At 45.8% G+C, this 22,389-nt stretch overlaps 1 long non-coding RNA gene across 1 annotated transcript; it reads left to right on the top strand.

The window, feature by feature from the left end:
- The first annotated feature begins 16,054 nt into the window (after positions 1-16,054).
- LOC124669856 lies at positions 16,055-17,020 on the top strand. The gene is made up of 4 exons (XR_006992341.1): positions 16,055-16,121; positions 16,348-16,395; positions 16,483-16,598; positions 16,780-17,020. It is a non-coding gene; the product is annotated as an uncharacterized LOC124669856 (long non-coding RNA).
- Positions 17,021-22,389: the final 5,369 nt, after the last annotated feature.

Genomic DNA, 22,389 nt, shown 5'->3' with positions numbered 1-22,389 from the left:
TTGTGCAGAGAAATCACCGTCAAAGGATGAAAAAAGATATTTAAAAAGATGATTGTCGTAGGGCATAAAGCACGTAACACAGGGTAACTAACGTTAAAAATAATGATCGAAAAGTTGTGGATGAATTAGGGTCAAAGATATAGAAAAAAAAAGAAGCAGTAAAAAGAATTATTGCATAACAAAATTGTAAAAAAAGAAAAGAAAAGGCAAAGGCCTACATGGCACCGTGTGATTCGAAGAAAATAGACTTCTACCGTGTGCGGTGTGGAGAGCTCAGAAAGCTCTAATATTTCCATCCTTAATACATAGTATATATATAAATATATCTATAGATATAGATGTGAGTCAACTGACACCATCCATACGTAGAGAAAGGCATTTGGCCAGCGAGCGGGTGAACTTTGGTGCAGGCGTGTAAAAGCACATTTGTGATGCTAGAATACCTCGTGCAGAATGTTTTATTTAGCATTTCATAGATAATGTACATGATGTCAAACATACGAACCTAGAGCATCTCGACCGGGCGGTCCAATACTAGCGCCCATCCGCAGACAGTTCCATTTTAACTGCAGGAGAGAAGAAAAGATATTAGAAGGGAACGGTGATGATAACAAGACGATGAAAACGCGAGGTTTTAAATCCAGTCACAATAGTCTGCTCCACTCTCGCTGCAGAGAATGTTAGAGTATGTATATGTAGAGATAGATTTGGACTCTAGATAATATATACTCCGTATGTGATGTCAACTTGCGTGTATTAGTTCACAAAAATCACAAGCGAAGCTTGGTCGCTCCTCTCCCCCGCTACATTAGGTAGGGGCGTTTTTTCTGAACACATACGGGAAATCCACCGCGCACGCTGTTGGGTCGTCGATTCCCTCCCCTCCGACGGTCGCTCCGGCGGCGGGAGGGTGGGGAATCGTCGATCCACGGCCTGTATATAGCGTAGGGTCGTCTTGGTTGCTTGCCGGCGGCACTGAGGAGGAGGCGACAAGGTCGGCGCGGCGTTTTGAGGCGAAGATCTCCCTCTCTGGCGACGGCGCTCCCAGGAGCCCTGTGGCCATGTCTTCGTCTTCTCCGAGCTTCAGGGTCTGCGGATCTGGTGAGTTCGGTCTCCCCTCACCGGCGGCGGCGTGGTGGTCGAGCCGGAGTTTCAAGAATAAGGAAGAGGAGGTTATGACTTATGAGGAGTCCGACGATGGAGTTGGGGTGCGGCGGTGTAAGTTCTCAGGAGCTAGCGACCGGCGACTTCCCGTCCGCGGAGGGGCTGTGCCCGATCCAAGCCGGGGTGCAGCGGCGGCGGCGCGCCACCGGTGGCATCGAGCTCGTCTTCTTCATCGGGATCCAGGGGTCTTTTCTGTATGTCTGCCTTTGTTCTGGGTCTTTCTGTAAGAACTGGACTTTAATATAATCTTCTTTTCTGCACAAAAAAAAAATATATATGTTGGAAAAAAACATTTTTATGGAGGAAAAAGTGCCGAGTGCCAATGTCTGACACGTGTTATGTACATTTTTTTGTACATGTACATGCAGCTAATATACAGTTATGTACATTTTTCTATTGTACAAACATACATACATAGCATACCTTTTTTTTTTTGCTTTGCTTATTGTACAAAGGGATTTGGGGGCGCCGGGCCAAAAAACCTTTCCAGCCGCGTTCTCCAAAGCACATTTTTGTCCGGCCCCGATACGGTGTCTGACGCCCCGAGCCCGTCCCCGTCCCACAGGGGACGCTCCGGGGACGCCGGACACACCGAAAAGCGAGGCGGGCTCCCACATGTCGGCGACTATTCGCATAAACTGTTGGTTCGCGCCTCTTTTCTCGTCGCTCCTTCCTTCCCGCGTCTCCCACCCCACCGCCGCCGCTGGATTTCCCGGCCGTTTGGGCGTCTGATCTCTGCTGAGAGTCGGCACCGTTGTCGCGGCTGGGGCTCCCGCGGGTCGTACCGCCGCCGCCGCTTCGCCAGCGCGTCCCAGAACGCGCCGTCAAATCCGCCCCACCTCCGCGCACAGAAGATGCTCGACGACTTGCCAGGTAGGCGCGATTGGCCGCTGTTTGTTGCGTCGTCTGCCTCAGCGCAATTTTAACCATTGATTTTGCTTTAGCCATGGACAGCGATGATGAGATGCTTGCCCTGCTGCTGGAGGACGAGCAAGCCTTCGATGACGACCTGCGGGAGCATTTGCTGATCATCGCGTCCCTCCAGGACTTGGTTGACGCTGAGGCGGAGAAGAGGAAGAGGCCGCGCCGCGGAGGATCAAGGCCGGGAAGAAGGAAGTCGAAGCCCCGGCAGAGGATGGAGGGGCATGCCATGCTGCACAACGACTACTTCGTCGATGATGCAACACATGCCGACAATTTTCGCCGCCGGTACAGGATGAGCAAGGGGCTGTTCATGAATATCCTCCACGGCGTTCGAGAGTTCGACCCCTACTTCAAGCTCAAGCTCGACGCTGTAGGCGTTGTCGGGTTCTCGTCCATTCAGAAGTGCACCGCCGCCATGAGGATGCTTGCATACGGAGCACCTGCCGATACACAGGACGACTACCTTCGCATGAGTGAGTCTACTGCCATTGAGTGCATGTACAAGTTTTGCCGAGCTGTGGTGGGAAAGTTTGGCAAATACTATTTGAGAGGGCCAACTGAGGAAGAGACTGCAAGGATCATGGCACAAAATGCTGCCAGAGGATTCTCTGGAATGCTTGGAAGGTTTGCTTGGCAATGTATATACAAAGGGCGTCATGGATATTGCAGTGTCGTGCTTGAAGCTGTGGCAGATTATGACCTGTGGATTTGGCATTCTTTCTTTGGCATGGCGGGATCACACAATGACATCAACGTGTTGCAGCAGTCTCCGGTGTTCAGCAGACTAGTGGAAGCGCATGCTCCATGATACGTCTCCAACGTATCTATAATTTCTGATGTTCCATGCTAGTTTTATGACAATACCTATATGTTTTGCTCGCACTTTATAATGATTTCATGCATTTTCCGGAACTAACCTATTAACAAGATGCCGAAGTGCCAGTTCCTGTTTTCTGTTGTTTTTGGTTCTAGAAAGGTCGTTCGAGGCAATATTCTCGGAATTCGACGAAACAAAGACCAAATATCTTATTTTCCCCGGAGGTTCCAGAACACCGAAGGGGAGTCGGAGGCGGGCAGCAGGGGGCCCACACCATATGGCGGCGCGGGTGGCCCCCTGGCCGCGCCAGCCTATGGGGAGGGGGCCCCGTGGCCCCTCCGACTCCGCATCTTCGCCTATAAAGTCCCTCGCGACCTAAAACCTCGACACCACTTGACGAAACTCCAGAAAGACTCCAGGGCCGCCGCCGCCATCGCGAAACTCCGTTTCGGGGGACAGAAGTCTCTGTTCCGGCACGCCGCCGGCACGGGGAAGTGCCCCGGAAGCCATCTCCATCAACGCCACCGCCTCCATCATGCTCCATGAGTAGTTCCCCCATGGACTACGGGTTCTAGCTGTAGCTAGTTGGTACTCTCTCTCCCATGTACTTCAATACAATGATCTCATGAGCTGCCTTACATGATTGAGATTCATCTGATGTAATCAGTGTTGTGTTTGTTGGGATCCGATGGATTGTTACATTATGATTAGTCTATCTATAAAGTTTGTGAAGTTATTGTTGTTGCAATCTTGTTGTGCTTAATGCTTGTCACTAGTGCACGAGTGACATGATCTTAGATTTAAGCTCTATACTTATTGCTTAGATTGTATCTACAAGTTGTTTGCACATGTCTATGTCCGGAACCCGAGGCCCCAGAGTGACAAGAATCGGGATAACTGGAGGGGAAGGCGTAGGTATGAGGATCACATGTTTTCACCAAGTGTTAATGCTTTGCTCCGGTGCTCTATTAAAAGGAGTATCTTAATTTCCAGTAGATTCCCTAGAGGCCCGGCTGCCACCGGCTGGTAGGACAAAAGATGTTGTACAAGTTTCCATTGCGAGCACGTATGACTATATATGGAAAACATGCCTACATGATTAATAATCTTGATGTTCTGTCTTAATGATATTTCATTCCTATCAATTGCCCAACTGTAATTTGTTCACCCAACACTTGTTATTGGAGAGTTACCACTAGTGTAGATAGCTGGAACCCCGGTCCATCTCTCATCATCATATACTCGTTCTACATGTCATTGGAAGTAGTATCAACTATTTTCTCGGTGCCATTGCCTCCGTGTTACTATTACTCAGCTGATGTGTTATCGTTACTATTGCTCTCATATTACTGCTACTTTCACATCACCCTCGTTACTAGTGCTTTTCCAGGTGCAATTGAATTGACAACTCAGTTGTTAAGGCTTATAAGTATTCTTTACCTCCCCTTGTGTCGAATCAATAAATTTGGGTTTTACTTCCCTTGAAGACTGTTGCGATCCCCTATACTTGTGGGTTATCACTCCACCATGCAACTATGAGATCAATGACCACGAATATACCAAAGACTATTATCTAGCCGATGGTATATATCCAAAATGGGCCACTTTTGTCAAAACAATCTCGAATCCATCAGGTCTGAAGAATTTCCACTTTGCTACGCGACAGGAGGCTTGCATGAAGGATGTCGAGCGGGCATTTGGTGTGCTTCAAGCACAATTTGCCATTGTCCGTGCACTCGCTCTAGGCTGGTCTCACGACCAAATGTGGGAGGTGATGCAGGCTTGTGTGATCATGCACAACATGATCATCGAGGATGACCGCAAGAATCATGCTAGGTCACATGTTGGTCCCTATGAGTGTGAAGGCCCTCTTGCGGAGGTTGATCATAAGTTGCTGCAGATTTTGTCTGATTTTCTCGCCATGCACGCAGAGATCCGTGACGACAATGTTCATGAACAACTTCAAGCTGATCTCGTTGAGCATTTGTGGAGGATCAAAGGAAATACCGTGGCACCTTGATCTAGCATCTAGCCATATTTATTATATTTGTTTACTTGTTTGTTGTAATTTAATTTGAAAACAATCCTTGCAAACATTTTTATTCATATGCTATATTTGATAAATGGTTCTGTGTTAAAAAGAAGTATTTTAAATGTTTAGGGGCAGCGTTTGGGGGACGCGGCTGGAGAGCGACGTCCCCCAAAGGCGGCACGAACAAAACACATCCCCAAACGCTTAATCCGGCGCGGTTTAGGAAACGCTTTAGGGAACGCGGTACGGAGATGCTCTTATGCCTCCGTTCCGTAGGCGAATGCGATACGCCTGCGCGCCAATTTAAACTAGTCGTGCGATACACTGTTCGGCGATGTGGTACTAAATTTTCCGTCCGGGCGCCGCCACCGCCGTACCATCAAAGGCGACAGGTACAGTGGTACAGGCTAGCTCATCCGAATACTGGTGTACGTAGGCGCTCGTACCGTCTGTCGGCCGTTCTCCGAGTATTCGCCTCGGATGTCGGATTTGGATCACCGCATTGCTCCATCTTCAGGTCGAGGGGTTCCCGCGTGGGCAACAATCGGTGTAGGCCTGCTACTTTTAGCGCTGACACTGGCACCTCATGACGTCTACACCAAATAACAATGAGTAAAGTCTCAAAAAAACCTTGAAATTGTAGACGGTGTCGAAATTAAATCCCAAACTGTTAATCCCTGAAATGAGCACCCTCAACTCACTAATCCCGGTTTATTCCTGCTTGATGCTCTTTTCCGCACCGAAATCGCTGACGTGGCATGGTCAACGGTGGGATTGTTGACTGTCTGGTTACTGGTTTTAACCATCCTCGTCCGTTGGAGCAGAATAGGATAAACATAAGGCTGACCATAGTGCTAGTATTTTAGGTAGTATCATACATCTTAGGCCCACAAAAATACTGATGTGGCATCTAATTAATGAGGACAGACAAGATTAGAGTAACATATGTGGATACTGTATCATAGCGCACATTACGAGAAAAGCTAATGCTAAATAGATCTTGTACACATATTTTGTATTGGGATTCTACAAAATAATAAATTTAGAAGATTATGATACTACTCTATAATACCACCCACTATAGTGATAGTATCATAGACAAGTATCATATGCATAATACTACAATATGATACTATGCACTATGACCAGCTGGCTCGAAAGCCCAGCTTTAAATTACCATCAACCGGCTAGGAATTACTCCCTCCGCCCCGTGGAAAGTGTCGGGAGCTCTCCACAAATGTAAATTTATGAAAACCCCCTTATAATTACAATTCTTCTCCGATCAGATCCTTCGTTCTGAAACCAAAGATCGCATCTGTCTCCAGCCTTCCCGGCCGTCCGCGGCCCCCGCCGCCGCACGCCTCGGCCATCACTCGCCGTCCGCAGATCCCTCCGCTCGAGGAGGATCTCCACTTCGTCCTCGTCTCCTTCGCTCGACCTAGAGCCCCGCCGATGGGGCGCAGAGGAGGAGCTCCTCCGGTGGGGCGCGGTGGAGGAGCTCCGCCTCCTCCTCGGACTCCTCCGCTCGAGCAGGAGCTCTGACTCGTTGAGAGCTTAGCCCTCCTCGATCCACGCTCGTCGGGGAGCCGTGGAGCTCGTGCTGCTGCTGTTCCCGCTCTGGCCGCCGCTTCCTCTCACGAGCTTGACACCGTCCCGCCTCCTCCAACATTACCGAGCCGTCGCGCCTCCTCCTGGTCCTCCAGGACTGCTTTCCCGTTTGTGGATTCCATGGACCTGCCAATGTGGGCACAAAATTCTGATGAACAAACCTCTACATCTCTTAACTTTTCATGAGATTGCTACAGCCAATTAAGTAAAAGATAAATGATCTTTAACAATGTACATTGGTGAATAATTCAGTGTCTTCTCAGACTTTTCATGAGATTGTTACAGCCAATTAAATAAAACACCAGGAGTGTCTACCAAGGTGATATGCTAAAGTAGCTTCAGAAACCAAGGTGTCTACCAGATTCTAGAATTAGTGTCCACCAAGGTGATATGCTATGGTAGCTTGTGTTGGGCATCTACATCTCTGATCGGCGTGCAATTTGTCAGATACAAAACAAGATTCATTAGCCTCCCCTGCAGAAGGTTGTGAAAGTGATAGACAACTGTGGTCCGAAGTAACCTACTGAAATTTGCTCTTTATTGAAGTCAGGATTTGGACACTGCAAAGTAAAGACCATCACTGTAAAAGAATAAGCTTGCAGTACTAAAGAGTTAAGTTGATGCAGAGGCCAGAGCTTGTTAATTCTTGGTTAAACATTGGTTCCTTATTTTCTTGTGTGACGATCTGCTACCTTGTTGTGCTGTTTTGGTATTTGGTTATATCCAGTAGGTTTCTGCAGCCTAGAAGACATAACCAAAATTACTGTTTGAGAACAATAACAGGGCATAGAACATGAATTTGACATGAAATTTTGGCATAGACTCCTGGTTAAGAAATATCGTTTCATGCATGTACTCCTGTTCAAAGACAAGTCTATGCAGAGCAGAGAACATGAAATGAAACTGGGTTCTATTTACAACAATGTTAAACTCAATCCGATTGACTTATTCAATATTCCCTTCAACTTTCAGTGAGCTTCTCAGGTTTACAAAGGAAAGATACTTAGAACATTAACTGGAAATAAGTTTAGACCGAACAAAAAACACCAACTTAAAATATGCTTAAAGTTCAGACACAGAAGGCTAGTTAGCTGCATTTTTAGACATGGATAGATAGGTGCATCAACTGAAAGTTCATCTTTCAACCTACAGACAAGTTTATTCAACAAGCATGCATTCCAATATGTAGGGAACTTTGTCTACGAACACTGCAATTTGTGATTTTGTGGTAATGACACCACAGCCAACTTGGCATCAAGACATAATACTCTGTTGGTACCAAGAATAACACTAGTACAAGCATGCAAAAATTGTGGCAGTACTAACACAAGAGGAGAGGGGCCTCACTAGCAGCAGCAGCTTGTTGTGGAAGTGGTCGGCCGACCGGAAGCAAGAACTTAATTCAGACTGCGGTAGGAAAGGGGAAATTCACCTGAAACTTGAAGGCATGGAAAGAGTTTGTCGGACGGCCGGAGACCGGAGAGATGAAGGGCCGGCAGCCGGCAGCCTGGAATTGCGACCGCGACTCCACAAGCCCGAGTCCCTGCTGGCCTGTTCACCGTGCGCGGCCAAGAGGGGGCGCGATGGAGGCTGTCTGACCGCCGCCGCCGGCACCACGCTCCATGGGTGGCCAGTCACGTCCACAGCACAATATGCTCAGTCGCCGCCTAAGTTCACGAACAGACACCAGAGAGAGAAACCGTTGATCCGTGGTGCCTAAGTTCTCCGAGCCGCCTCGCCACCACCTACTGCTGCGCCGCCGTCCGGCATGGAGGACAAAGCTGGAAGCTTCGTCCAGCTCGTCGCACCCAGCACCGCGGCACCGCAGCACCAGCTCATTGCCTCCCTCGTCGCCATGAACTTCAGATCGAGCGCCTCTGCTCCTAAGCGAAGCCGCTCCACCTCGATCTGGTGATGAACTGCCGGAGTACGCCGACCCGTCCGAATCGCGGGAGAAATAGTCGATTTTTAGCTACGGGGGAGTGGATGGAGGGCGGAGGCGCGGGGGGAGTGGAGGAGGGAGCGGAGGAACTAAGCGGGGAGTAGAGCGGGATGAGGCGCGGAGCTCCACGGCGTGGGCGAGGCGGGGTGGCTGCCTATGGAGCGCCGAGCCGGCGACAGAGCGGCGGAGGGAGGGGAAGGGGACACGGAGGGGAAAGGGAGTAAATGACGCAGAATTCTGAAAGTACCAGTATTGGGCTAGGCGACACTTAACTACCAGCTTTGAGGTCAGGTTGAGACGCGCGGCACTGATCGGTCGAGTTTAGCGCTTAAGCCATTTGTTGGACGGAGAAGGACTAACGGCCGTTAGGGCACGTCTGTACAGTGAGTCAAACGCACCCGAATAAGTCCCCGACCGCACCCGAAGGAGTCAAACGCATCTCCCTCCTCTATGTCAATGGAGCGTGGAGGTGGTGACGGCGGGGTGGAGGGGGACGGCGGAGCTCTGTTCGGAGGGCGCCCCCGTTTCGTTCTTGCTAGGAACGACTTCCGTTTCGCCGCCATCGCTAGTGATGCTGATGGAGAGGAGAGGGATTCCGAGGACGAGGAAAGCTCACCGGAGGAGCAGGACCCGCCGCCACCTTTTCCCTCTTCCCAGTTGGCTTGCTCGGTGGCGGGCAAGAGGCACACAGAGGATCCGCTTAGCCACTACCAGTCGCCCAGCATGTAATATTTATTTCCTTTGTCTTTATTGTGCGGACGATTTCATCAAGTGTTCTTGCTACCTTCTCTGCAATTAGTGATGAACACATGTTTGTGCTGTAGAAATAGGCCATCTGATGACATGTGGGAGCTGTATTTTCAATTCGATGGTGCGAAGTTCTTGCAAATCAGTATGCCCCGTAGTGACATTAGGTTTCTGAATTTACTGTCTATCATGGAGAAGGAAGGATACATCATGTGTGATTCCTTGTACTATGTAAAAGATGAAGGGGAGGGACTTAATGGCCTTGCTCTGATTGATAGCAATTTGAAGGTGGAAGAAATGGTTAGGAAGTATGAACATGCTAGGAAATTGGTTCTGACAGTAATGAGGGACAAGAGAAAGCTATCAATTGTGGTTTCTCCAGTTGAAGCCCTTTGGGAGAGGCAGATCACTCGATGATGATGAAGTGGATGGTCATTATCCAGAGCATCCTTTGCAAACAGTGTCTCCTGTCTTTCCCTTGCAGACACAAACTGATGAAAATGAATGGGCACAAGAAGAAGCACAACAGGATGAAGATGATGATGGAGGAGAAGCATCTGATGGCAGTGACAGTTTTTTGTATCCATGCAATTATTACTCTCTGGATGCTGAAGAAAAGAGGAGAAAAGAGGTAGAGGAACTTGAGAAGACAATAGCTGAGTTGAGGAGGAAGAGAGCTGATCCTTTGGAGCACTGTGAGTGAGAAACTGATGTTGAAGATATATTTGACACTCCAACTGTTAATTATGAAGACATGTTGTCACAGATGCCTGTGAAGAAGAAACCCAGGAGGCAGTGCCCTACTCTGAGATCACACACTCCCAAGTAGAGGAACCTGTCAAGGATGAATGGGCTCCATCTGATGAAGAAGATGGCCTAGGTTTTCTTGCAGAGGAGGATGATGATGGACATGAGCCTGTGCCATTCAAGCAGCCAAAGGGAAGAAAAAGCAGGGCCAAGAAGCAACCAGAGAGGACATGGTATGATGAAAACAAGGAGAATCCTGAGCAACAATTCACACCAAGACTTTGTTTCAAAGATGTTTATCAGTTCAGAGAGGCACTGGCAAGGCTGCACATTACTCAGGTTAGAAATTTCCACTACCACAGGAACACACCTGACAGAATCATTGTTTCGTGCAAACCTGAGAAGAAACTGAAGTATAAATGCAAGTTCTATATGTGTGCTGCCAAGATCAAGCATGAGAACACATTCTGCATAAAGAAGATGCATTTGGAGCACAGTTGTCTCATTGAACCTAAAGATAGCAGAGTGGATTCTAGGTGGCTAAGCAATGCATATGTCGACAAGTTCAGATCAGATCCCAACACTTCCATCACAACATTAGTTGACAAGGCCAAGAAGGATTTTGGTGTTGATGTCCCTAAGAGGATGGCTTATAGAGCTAGGACTAGAGCAAGAAATGTGGTAATGGGAGATCACAAGAAGCAAGTACCATAGATTAAGGGACTATTTGCAAACCGTTATTGATAGAAACCCTGGATCAAGGTGCATAATTACCATCGTCCATGGACCAACTGAAGATGAGCTGGAGGCAATCAAGAAAGGGCAGCAGATATTCATCAGTGAGCAGCCTAGGTTCCATGGCCTCTTCTTCTGTGTAAATGCTGCAAAGCCAGGATTCCTTGATGGATGTAGACCATTCCTTGGCTTGGATGGTTGCTTCATCAAGTTAACTATCGGAGCTCGGATATTGGCAGCAACGGTAGAGATGGAAACAACAACATTTATCCAGTTGCATGGGCTGTTCTTGCAAAGGAAGACACAGAAAATTGGCAGTGGTTCTTGGAGCAGCTGAAAGAGGCACTTGGTGGTGAGCAGGGCAAATTTGGGTACTACACCATCATGTCAGATAGGCAGAAGGGTTTACTGAAAGCAATAACCATCTGTATTTCCAAATTGTGCACAAAGGTATTGCCTTAGGCACATATATGCCAACTTCCGGACAGACTGGTTTCAGAGGAGAAGACACGAAGAAATGCATGGACAATGCAGCCTACTCTTACACAAAGCATGGATTTGATTTGGCTATGGAAGAGATGAAGAAACAATCTGAGCCTGCTTGGGCATGGCTGACAAAGATACCAGTGCAAACATGGGCAAGGTGGGCCATGGACACCAACTGCAAGACAGATTTGGTAGTTAACAACCTAAGTGAGGTATTCAACAGGTATATTCTAGATGTCAGGAACAAACCAATTGTTACCATGTTGACAGGCATATATGACAAGCAAATGGTTAGGCATGATGGAAAGAGAGAAGGAGCAGACAAAGCTCACTGGGAAATTAGTCCTCACTATGCAGAGAAGCTTGAATTAATGAAGACTTTCTCCAGGAAATGTACTGCAGTTAGGGCAGATGTTGGGCTATGGCAAGTGAAGAGTGGTGAGCAGACATATGAAGTGAACTTGGACAATAAAACTTGTGCATGCAGGAAGTGGGATCTATCTGGATTACCATGCAACCATGCTGTGAGTGCTATCTACAAAGCAAGGTTGCATCCAGAGGATTTTGTTTCACACTTCTTCAAGAAGGAAATGTACATTAACAGCTATACCCTAGTTTTCTTTCCCATGCCACAAGAACATGGCTGGACCAAGACACAAACACCTGACATAATGCCTCCTGGGTTCAAGGACCACATGAAGGGGAGAAGGAAGGAGAAGAGGAGGAAGAACAAATTTGAGGTTCCTAAACCTAAAGTTTCATCTAGGATGGCAACTGTTAGGTGTGGGAACTGCAAGCTGCAAGGACACAAGTGGACAAGCTGCTCACAGCCTCTAAGGGCTGATCTCGTAATTAGGAAAAATAACCACAAGGTCATTTGCAATTCTGCCTTTCCAATCCATGAATGAAGTTATGTACTGCTTTTCTAATTATATCCATTGATTTTGCAGTCATCTAGGAGAATGCCAGAAGAAGCTTCAAGTGCAACAGCTTCAAGTGCACCAGGACCAAGTGCAACAGCATCACCAAGTGCAACAGCATCACCAGGACCAAGTGCACCAGCAAGAGCTGCTCCAAGTGCACCAGCAAGAGCTGCTCCAAGTGCATCAGAAAGGACAGGTCCAAGTCATGCTCCAGGAATGATGGGCTACTTCACTGCTGGTGCTAATGCATCAGCTGGTAGAGATGCATCAGTTCCTCCCCTGGCTACATCAAGGAACTATGGTGCACCAGGTCCAACTGATGAAGCATTTTAGATGACAATGCTATGATTTTGAGTGTTAGGCAGTGAACTATGTCAAAACTGCTATGTTGATGTCACTAGTTGAGTGCCCGTGCGTTGCTACGGTTTAAAAATAATTCAGCACATGTAGACATGATGTATTTAAAAATTCATGTATATAAAAAAGAATATAGCTCTCCCACAAAAAAATAGCTACAATGGTATTCCCACTTGTAGTGGTCATCGCTGCCTCCTGCAAAATGTTGTACACATTTGTTCTTTAAAGACATCGTTCTACTTATACACATGTGTTCTTTATATACATGTACTATTTCCAATCATAGTTGATTAGATGCAATTGCTAATTTTCCTTTCAAAATATACTCTCTCTGTTCCTAGATATAAGTCATATAGTATCTGGCACGAAAATTAAAGAACGCATATAGAGAAAAAATTATACTATATTTTTGTGGGATTAACCCTAGATAATTAACGTGAGCTAATAGAAGACTTTGCATAAGATAAGAAAACGTAATCAAATCCCTAAAAAATTCTCCGTACAAGTGGTGCAACGAGTACACCTAATATTCAGGGTTTTTCTCAAAAACTATATGGCTTGTATATCTAGAAATGGAGGGAGTAGTACTCAGAATTAAAAAAGAAAGTCAGTTTTCTTATGGTCATCGTATGGATTCTGCCTCCTCCGTTGTTCTTATTCATTTTACATGAAAGAACACATCAAATTTTGAAAATTTTGGTGTCTTCAATAGCTCATTGTATCATATAGGCTGAAGCTAAAGTCTATTTGATCCCTGCACAATAAAATAAAGATCATTATTATATCTTAGTTCTTAATTCTCAATGGCTGTCACAAGGGGTACCTGAATTGTTTCACAAGGTTAAAAATTAACTAAGAGCATCTCCAACGGGCGCGCAAAAATCCGGCGCGGTAAAACTCCAATTTGGCGCGCTGTATATCGCTGGCGCGCGTGATAGCGCATTTTCCCCCGCCGGATGCTTCATTTTGCAGCGCGCGTTGGTGTGGGAAAAAAGCACCTCCGGCAGAGGCTCTATTTTGCAGCGCGCGCGGCAAACACTGCTAAATTCGACCGTTTTTTCAAAATTAATCAAACAAATCGGAACTACTCATCCGACTCCTAGTCGAAGTCGGACGAGTGGCTTCTCGGAGTCGTCTCCGACACCGGCGTCGTCGTCCACTCGAAGGAGGAGGAGGAGAGGACGATGGTGGACGGCTCTGCGCCGTTCTTCTTTGCCTCCTCCTTCCTCGCCGCCTTCTCGGCCCTCGCCGCCTTCCTCGCCGCGTACTCGGCGCGGCGCTTGTCGCGGCTGGCTTTCTTCTTTGCCTTCTCCGCCGCCTTCTTCTCCTCCTTCTGCGTGTAGAAGGCCTCCGTGGCGGCGACGTCTTCGGAGAAGCGCCGAGCCCATTCGAGGCGCAGCGCCTCGTCGCGCTCAGCGATGAGGAGGTGCTGCTGCTCGCGCGTGATCATCGGCGGCGGCGGCGCGAGCATCTCCGCCTGCTCCCGCGTGAACACGTCGTGGAAGTTCATCGTGCGGCGGGAGCGGCCCAGCCGCCAGGCGACGGTGTCGTACGCCCGCGCCGCCTCGTGCGCCGTATCAAACATGCCGAGGCGGATCCGCTCCTCGCCGGAACGGATTTCCGCATCGAAGCGGCCGCTCGGCCGCGCCCGAACGCCGTGGTAGCCGGAGGGGGGGCGGCGGCGCGGAGGCATCTTCGCGCAAGTCGGTCGACGGCGGCAGCGGTCGACGGTGGAGTCGCGCGGAGGCGGAGCGGTCGGAGGCGGAGCGGCGCAAGAGAGAGAGAGAGGCGCGGGAGAGAGACGGACGCGTGGGAGGGATGGCAGTTGGCCGCGTTCGCGCGTGGCAAGTTTATAGCGCACGCGGCAAGTTTCCCGCGCGGGATGGCGCGAAAGCGCGCGGGCGGTAAAAAAATTAGCGCGCGCTCTTTTCCCACCTCCGCTGGAGCTGCGCGGCAGCGCCCGCGCGCGGCAAACCGGTGTTTATTTTTCCGCGCGGGGCTTTTACAGCGCCTGTTAGAGATGCTCTAACTGCATATATTTTGGTGCATGATTGCCAATTATGTTAGCCTAAATTATGAAAGTCTGTCGGTATAATGGCTACATGTTGTTGGTACCGGGCTCAGCCTCCTTGATGGGTTTTCCTGTGAAGACATAGCGGGGGAGCGAAAGAGAAATTGATCGTGCGATTGGCGGCGGCGTGACACATGGAATCAAGATCGGCACTGCAATCTATCTATCTACACTACTTAAAAAGGAAGAAGACGTTCCCTATTCTGCCCACCATCACACTACGACAAAGGCTTCGTCGTCGACTTTTTTTCGTCGCACATCGCTCCTCCCACCGGTTTTTATTCTTTCGTCCAGAAAAAACCGTCAAAAAACCGGTCGTAGACATCCTCACCCGATCTGTTACCGAGCGCCGCCCTCCATCCTCACCGATCTCCCCTGGCCGTCGTAACCCAAGATCACCACGCCTCCGCCTGGTCTGCCCGCCGCCAGCCCCCTCTCGCGTACGACCTCACGGCGTCGAAGACCGCCTCCTCTCCCTTACCGCGCCGCCAAGCATACCTGGAATCAGTTGATGCGGCCTTCTTCTCCACCGCGCATGTATGTGGGGATCCCCCTTGATCCCGGCGGCATGGCCAGAGACGAAGGCAACCCTCAGCCTCGCCCGCGTCGCTGCCCAGCTTGGGGGCCAGATCGTCGGCTGCGGGGCTTAGATCGACGGGCTGCAGGGCCAGATCGTCGGCAGAGGGCCGCGCTGCCTAGGTATGCCTCCATGGGCTCCAGCTATACTAGCAACCGTTGTTGCTTATTATGTTGTTGTCGCTACATACATGCCGCAGCCGTGCGGCGTGGGCCGATCTGAGCTTCTTTGTTTTGGATTGGAGATTGGGATTTAGGACTTGTGAATCTGCCGTTGTGCTGCGGCTGGTTGGCGTTCTGGACTGGGAAGTATGGAATCAGGTAGTCTCATACTACTAGCAGACTTGCAGACTGGTACAACAACAACAGGCACTGCTAATCGAGAAAATATCAAGCATAGTAAGTACTGGTACCTGGTACAGCAGCAACAGGCTAGCGTAAATTGAGAAAATATCAAGCAACATATGTTTATCTCAATTCTCTAGATTTCATGGTCAAGTAGAACAGTACTACAAAGCCCCCGTGCAATACGATATAAAAGAGTAGAGATAGACAATGCCCATCATGTTTATTAGAATATTTTTGGAAGAGAGAAGCCGGTCTTTGGGGAAGACTGGATGCAGACACTTGGGGAAGCCAGTCCAAAATTTCCATGGCTTTTTTCTTATTCGTCTCCTGAAGAATGATGATGAACTTGACGATTATATTTTATGCCTTCAATCAGAGATAGAGGGTTGCTACCTCTCCCTGCTGGAATTTGCTATCAAGAAGTTGCCAAGGTGTGAGGCATCAAACTGTCGCTGAGGTCTAAACACTCTTGGCTCCAACAAGGCTAACATCTAGATCGGTAGCGGTGTCCACGGCACCAGCAGCTACCTAGCTCAGAGCTATTGGTTGACATGCGGCTTCATCTGCTCGCAAGTTGTGGTCCTTGAGTTGTTGACTGACCATGTATCAGAGGACACGCAACAACACACTTCCTGATCTTGTCGGTGAGTACTCGTTAGTGTACCATTTTTCATGTAATCTGTGTTATCCTGATAGTTTTGTTTTAATTCTTAGGAAAATTTATCCATAGTCTGCTACTTTCTTGAATTGGTGCTCTGCTCTCCGGATTAAAATCTTAATAGCATGAAACCAATGATTTCTGTGTTTAGTGTTGTGGCCCGTTGCTTTAATAGTTCTCATGGTACAGTACATGTTCATGTCTTCTTTCAGATGAACACCGGAATAGGAGTAACACATAATGTCAGCTTGCAGATTTTGGTGAGTACAATGCACATTGCCGGTTATGCATTTCAATTAGGTACTAGAAACAGTAACTGAAATGATGTGTATGTAAAATGTTGTCAGCACTAGGAGTGGCATCAATACATATTTGGAGAGGCTAAGTTGGTCTGCTTCCAGCCCTTATATCCAGTGTGCCAGCTCGGGGACTCACACCAAGATAAGTCTGCGAGGAAACATAGGTGATACCATGTTGCATATTGTTGTTCATTTAGTTGTTTATTAAGTTGTACTAATCCAGTTTTTGTTATAGGACATGCACTAGAATGAAATTATGCGGATATGTGTTGTCATGTCATCTGGTTGTAGTACACAGATATGTGTTGCCATGTCATCTGAAGATTAATTGGTTTCATTTTTTAGGGATGATCTCTGGAATCCATTGCCTCTTAACTGTCTCCCACTGACACAGCCGCTGCCGAGGTTTGCCGCCTACACTGTCCTTCCCTCTCCAACCAGGTAGCCACCGTCGCGTAGGTTGATTGGCCGTCGGTGTGCCGCTCAGGAGGTCTGATCCATTTGTCCTCCTTTCATTTAAATTCCATCCATGAATTGTTCAAATGATTGAAAAATGCATAACAAATCATATATCCAAAGTCCTGATTTTTTTACTTTGATTGCGTTTGATACAAACTCGTAGGTGAGTATTATGTCTTCAAGATGAGTCCTTAGAACAATATCTCCTTCTAATATGTGGTATGATCTTCCGAGCTGCTTTGAGCACAACGTTTATATATTTTTAAAAAATTATTTGTTTGATTATTTTGATATGCAGTTTCCTAATTTCTAATCAATAGAAATTCTAATGCTGATAAAATTATCATATTAAGTTTCAGAAAAGCAAGAAGCCGTTCAATCTACAGTCATTAATTATTCATAGTGAAGATGAAAGGAAATATTGTTATATATTTTTAAATGTTATTTCTTTGCTCGTTTTGATATTTTATTTCCTAATTTCTAATCAATGGCGATTCTAATGTTGAGAATATTTGTCCTATCAAGGTTCAAGAAAGTAAGAAATCGGGCAATGTGTAATTCTTTTATTCTTTTTCATCACGATATTAGTCCTGCCATGGAATTCAGACTAATACCATGCTCTCGTACAGGTGGACACGCTATTATTTCTTATAAATGATTACTGATGAGCTTACAAATTAATTTTCATTAGAAAAATCACATGCCTAGAGTCTGCTATGTGTTGGGACATTTTCTGAAGAATGATGTCGGAAGATGCTAAAAGTAACTATAAGAATTACCTCTCTCGCACCGCATTTCTTGTTTCCAAAGTATTCTGACAAAGGATTGGTCAATGTTCTATGGATCCATTTGACATTACCTTTTTACAAGTGCAACCTAACTCAAACTCAGTCTCAGCTAGCTAACTACAACAGCACCGATTGCGGTTAACTATCGTTGCTGTTGTTGGTAGTGGTAGTGGTGGTTTGGAGTTGGCTAAGCTTGGAGCTGGTGGCGTCCCCAAATGTATTCTTGGGATTACGGGATTATCTTTGTATCATCTGCAACAACAACAGCCAGCCATGACAATGGTATGTGCTCCTTTGCAATCAAAATTATCTACTTAACTAGCACCAATTGACTTCACCATTTACCATGTTGGACTTGAGTATTTCTGAAGAGTCTGATTCTTACCAACAAATATCCACAAATGCTAAATAACATTTTCTTCGGAAGTCTATTTATTCGTTATGAACACTTTGTTTCGGATGAACAACCTCTGTGGCAGTCAGGCAAAATCAAGGCTTCTATTTGTAAGAGCATGATTACGTAATGTAATGAAGCATGGGACGACCTGTTGAGATTTTTTAATGCAATTTTTGACATGTAAATGGTATAAAAGAGGATGCCCAGAAATCATGGTGTTTGCATTTGTTGCTAGAACCATGGATGACCTCCAGCTTTTTGAGTTGAAACAAGGAGTTGCCAGAGTTCAGTATGTCGATTAAATACACGTAAATACACGCATCAGACTCTTATCAGGAAAGCTCTTCTGGATGTTCTAAGGAACTTACTAATGACACCAGGAAAGATAATACTTTGGCCGAGGATGTGAGATGTTTTTTATGGGTGAGTTGTGGGAATGCCATTCTACAATAAATGAGAATGAATAAGGTGATATGCTTCCTTGATGTTCAATTGATAGATTTCCTTTACATCGGCATTTTTCTTATTGTGTAACTTGCTGCATAATTAGGTTCGCAGAAAATTGGTAACTTTTAAAAGCATTGAGCGAAGTGCAAAGCCTATGAAACCACCGATGCGGACATACACAAAGGTATGCTTCAGTAAGTACCTACAAAAAATGCAACATCCGCTGAAAGTTCTTTGGTAGCGAACATAATACTTGGCACTTTTGCTTATGCTATTGCTATCTTCTAATCCATGCGAACAGATTCAGAAGTTTGGATCCGTTGAAAGATCTATAGATGTGACACGGTACAGAGATTACCGTGATCTTAGATCGGCCATCACATCCATGTTTGGACTCCAGGGGAAGCTTGAGCATCCCGCAAGTTCAGATTGGAAGCTATGTTGACTACGAAAACGATGTCCTTCTCGTCGGCGATGATCCATGGGAGTAAGTATCTTCAGCTCTACACTGATTTTTTGTCAATATCCAGCGCATCATATATCATATCTTCTTCCCTTTGAGTGGTCATATATAGTAAGTCACTCACTCAATGTATTTTGTTTGCCTCTCTGTTTGTAGAGAATTCATCAACTGCGTCTCTTATCGCCATCAGAAGTGCAGCAAATGAGTGAGAATGGCATGCACGTCTTGACTGACTGCATCCAAACACACCAGTAGGATTACCAGTATCCTGGATGTGTTTGCAAATCAAAACATAGCAGTGCTAGATTAAGCTAGAGGTGTGTTTTGGATACAATGTCTTAGTTAACACCGTAGGCTGATTTACTGACATTTGCATTTGGTAGAGGAATTTACCACTGTTTGTGCCGTGCTAGCTTTCTGGAGGGAAAGCAGATAGAGAACAGACAGTTCCCTCTTTCCCGAGATGAACAAATTCTGAAGAAACCCAAGCAGCAGCATGCTTTGGCTGCCTACCTCCACTGTGATGAGATTTAGTCTGATGTTCTGATTCAATACCAATGTAAATGCTAGAGCTGTTGGGGTTGGTCTGGCAGTTGTAAACTTCACTGTTGTACATCTTGGTTGGCAATAGAGTTTTTATCCTTGCAGGTTGTGCCATTTTGTGTTCTGATTGATTTGCAGGGAGACGTAAGTCTGCGGCGTCTCTTTATGGCCTCTTGGTTCTTCAGTTCTTAAATATGAATTGTGAGATGTAAGCAATATTATGTGGCAACATGTTAAGGCGATAAATTGGGCATGGCACTAAAATTTGTCTTACATGTATCAACTATGATCCTTGATCATTTCAGCTTAAATGCTTGGCATGGCTTCTACATAGTTATTTGTGTTGTCCCAGGGAGTTGCTTGCCACTATTGTTTTTGGTATGACATTTATTAATATAATTTCCAGATTATCCAAACGTCCTTATTATGTATTACCTTGTTTGCGGTGTTCCTTTTGGATTTATATTAACTGCTCAGCTAAGTTTATTTTTGTGTGAATAGTCTAAAAATGCACTTCAAATAATTTAGTTGATGAGTATTTGGAAAAATGAATAATTTAGTTGATGAGTATTTGGAAAAATGATGTCCTCCCTCCGATCAAAATAGGTGTTGATTATTTTATTAGTTCAAGGTTTATACTACATCGATACAAAATCTCTGACACTTTTGGTGATTATTATTCTAGATTATGATGGTCTAGATTACAAGTGTCTGACAATAATACATCCAAAATGAGTGGTTGGTGTGGAACTTAAGCGGATGAGTAACAAGATCTAACTTCACACATATGCACAACAATGTTATCTTGTTATTGCGTTCGGTATTATCATGTAGTAGTAGATTATAATATCCCTATTTTGTATTGAATTTCCATAGTGAGCTGTAAATTATATATATGTGCATTGAGAAATAAAATTTGAAGACCCGTGGCAACGCACGGGCATTTGTACTAGTCCAGGGTATATGAAACAGCAGGGTAGGAGGACGAGCAGTCGGATGAGATTCGGCAACTGATATTTGCATAGACTGAAATTTGATTTGATTTAATTTGATTTGATTTGATTGTAAAATGGATAATATTTTTGGCAATAAAGATATGCCGTGATGGTCCTGCTTATTAGTGCTATATAGAGTCCGATGATTGGCAATACTTTCATATGTTAACGATGGAAATTTTGGCAAGTACTCTATTTCTGGTGCCTTCATTGGGTTGCCAATAATAAGGAAATAGTGGCTCACGGGAAAATCAATGGTTCGATATTGAGTGGAGATAGGAAGAATAGATTAGACGGTCCGGATTGTTTTAATGACGACCATCAAGTGCGTTGAGTGTCAAACGACCAACTCCCATTTAATAGTAAAGATTTTGGTTGGGGCAAAGTAGTTTCCAGTGAACTGCTATGTAATCATGTCACTTTGCATGATTCTTTTGTGTCAAACATCTATGACATGCTATCTGTCCTAATTTGAGTAATGAATGTGTCTTTCGATGATTCTTATGTGTCAAACATTTTATTTGGCTCTATGTTTTAAGATGGTAAGGTCTCGACATCGAGTCGAGACGATGTCGAAACCACCTCTATGTTTTAAGATGGTAAGGTCTCGACATCGAGTCGAGACGATGTCGAAACCACATCTATGTTTTAGGATGGTAAGGTCTCGACATCGCCTCAAGACCTTATCCAAAACAACTTTTTGTTTTAACATGGCAAGGTCTCGACATCGAGTCGAGACCTTGTCCAAAACAACCCCATATATTGCAACTACCTTACCATCATCTTATTGCAACAACATAGTTCACCAACATAGTTCACACCAGGCAACCATTACATCAGTTGAAGCTAATATTGCAACAACTTCCAGAACATCAGTTCAAGCTAATATTGCAACAACATTGTTCACCAGAATTACAATAACTTAAAATTCATTACAATCCAAGACTACCAAATAGATAAAGTACATGCCAGGTCACCATTACAGTTCTTCCAGGTGCACAACACCTTTAATTAACATACAAACACCCAATTACTCTGAGGCAATTTCAGTGATCTTCTTCATCTTGGATCTGTGCTCTTCCTTCTGCTTCAGGAAATCTCCAATGATGAACTCCAGCTTTCTCTTGTCAGCCTTCACCTCATCCCTCTCCTTCTTCATCAGATCCCTCTCCTTCTTCATCAGGTCCCTCTCCTTCTTCATCTGGTCCCTATCCTTCTCTGCCCTAATTCTCAGAACTTTGTGCATGTTGGAATGGTGTGCATCAATGAGCTTCTTCTGCTCTAGTTCTGCCCTTGCATCTATCAGAGCTTGTTCTGCTTTAGCCTTCAAAGCAAGTGTCATCTGATTCTCACCTATCACTGTCTTCAGTTCATCTTGTGCCATCTTCAGATCCTTGTGCAGCTTGCTAATCTCATCATGCAGCTTGAACTTTTGTTCAAAATGATCCAGAGCATCAGTAGTTCTACCATGCTTCTGAGCACCATGCATTTCCCAAAGTCTTCCCAATGCTTTCTTCAAGTTCATGGGCCATTCACCATCTATCCACTTCACATAATCACATCGACGCCCTTCCTACATAAATAAATGGATATAATTTTTTTCTCAGGTACATATTATCTACTCCTACACAATTTAGATTACTGCACAGAGACACACACCTCCATATCACATCCAAGAAACCTCCTGCCAGTGTGCCATCCCTCGAAAGCCACAAATCTGCCAGCTACTTTGCGACATTTGCAGGCGAGCAGCAGGTAATCCATCATCCGACCCGCAATACTCCGAGTCATAGATGGTATTCAGTACCTAAACATTGCATTTTCATTTCAATCAGTGAAAGATCCCCAGATTTCCCACATTCC

The sequence above is a fragment of the Lolium rigidum genome, chromosome 7, assembly GCF_022539505.1.
Source record: "Lolium rigidum isolate FL_2022 chromosome 7, APGP_CSIRO_Lrig_0.1, whole genome shotgun sequence".
NCBI lineage: Eukaryota > Viridiplantae > Streptophyta > Magnoliopsida > Poales > Poaceae > Lolium > Lolium rigidum.
Note: the sequence above shows the minus strand (reverse complement) of the source record. Positions and strands in the feature narration are given on the sequence as shown.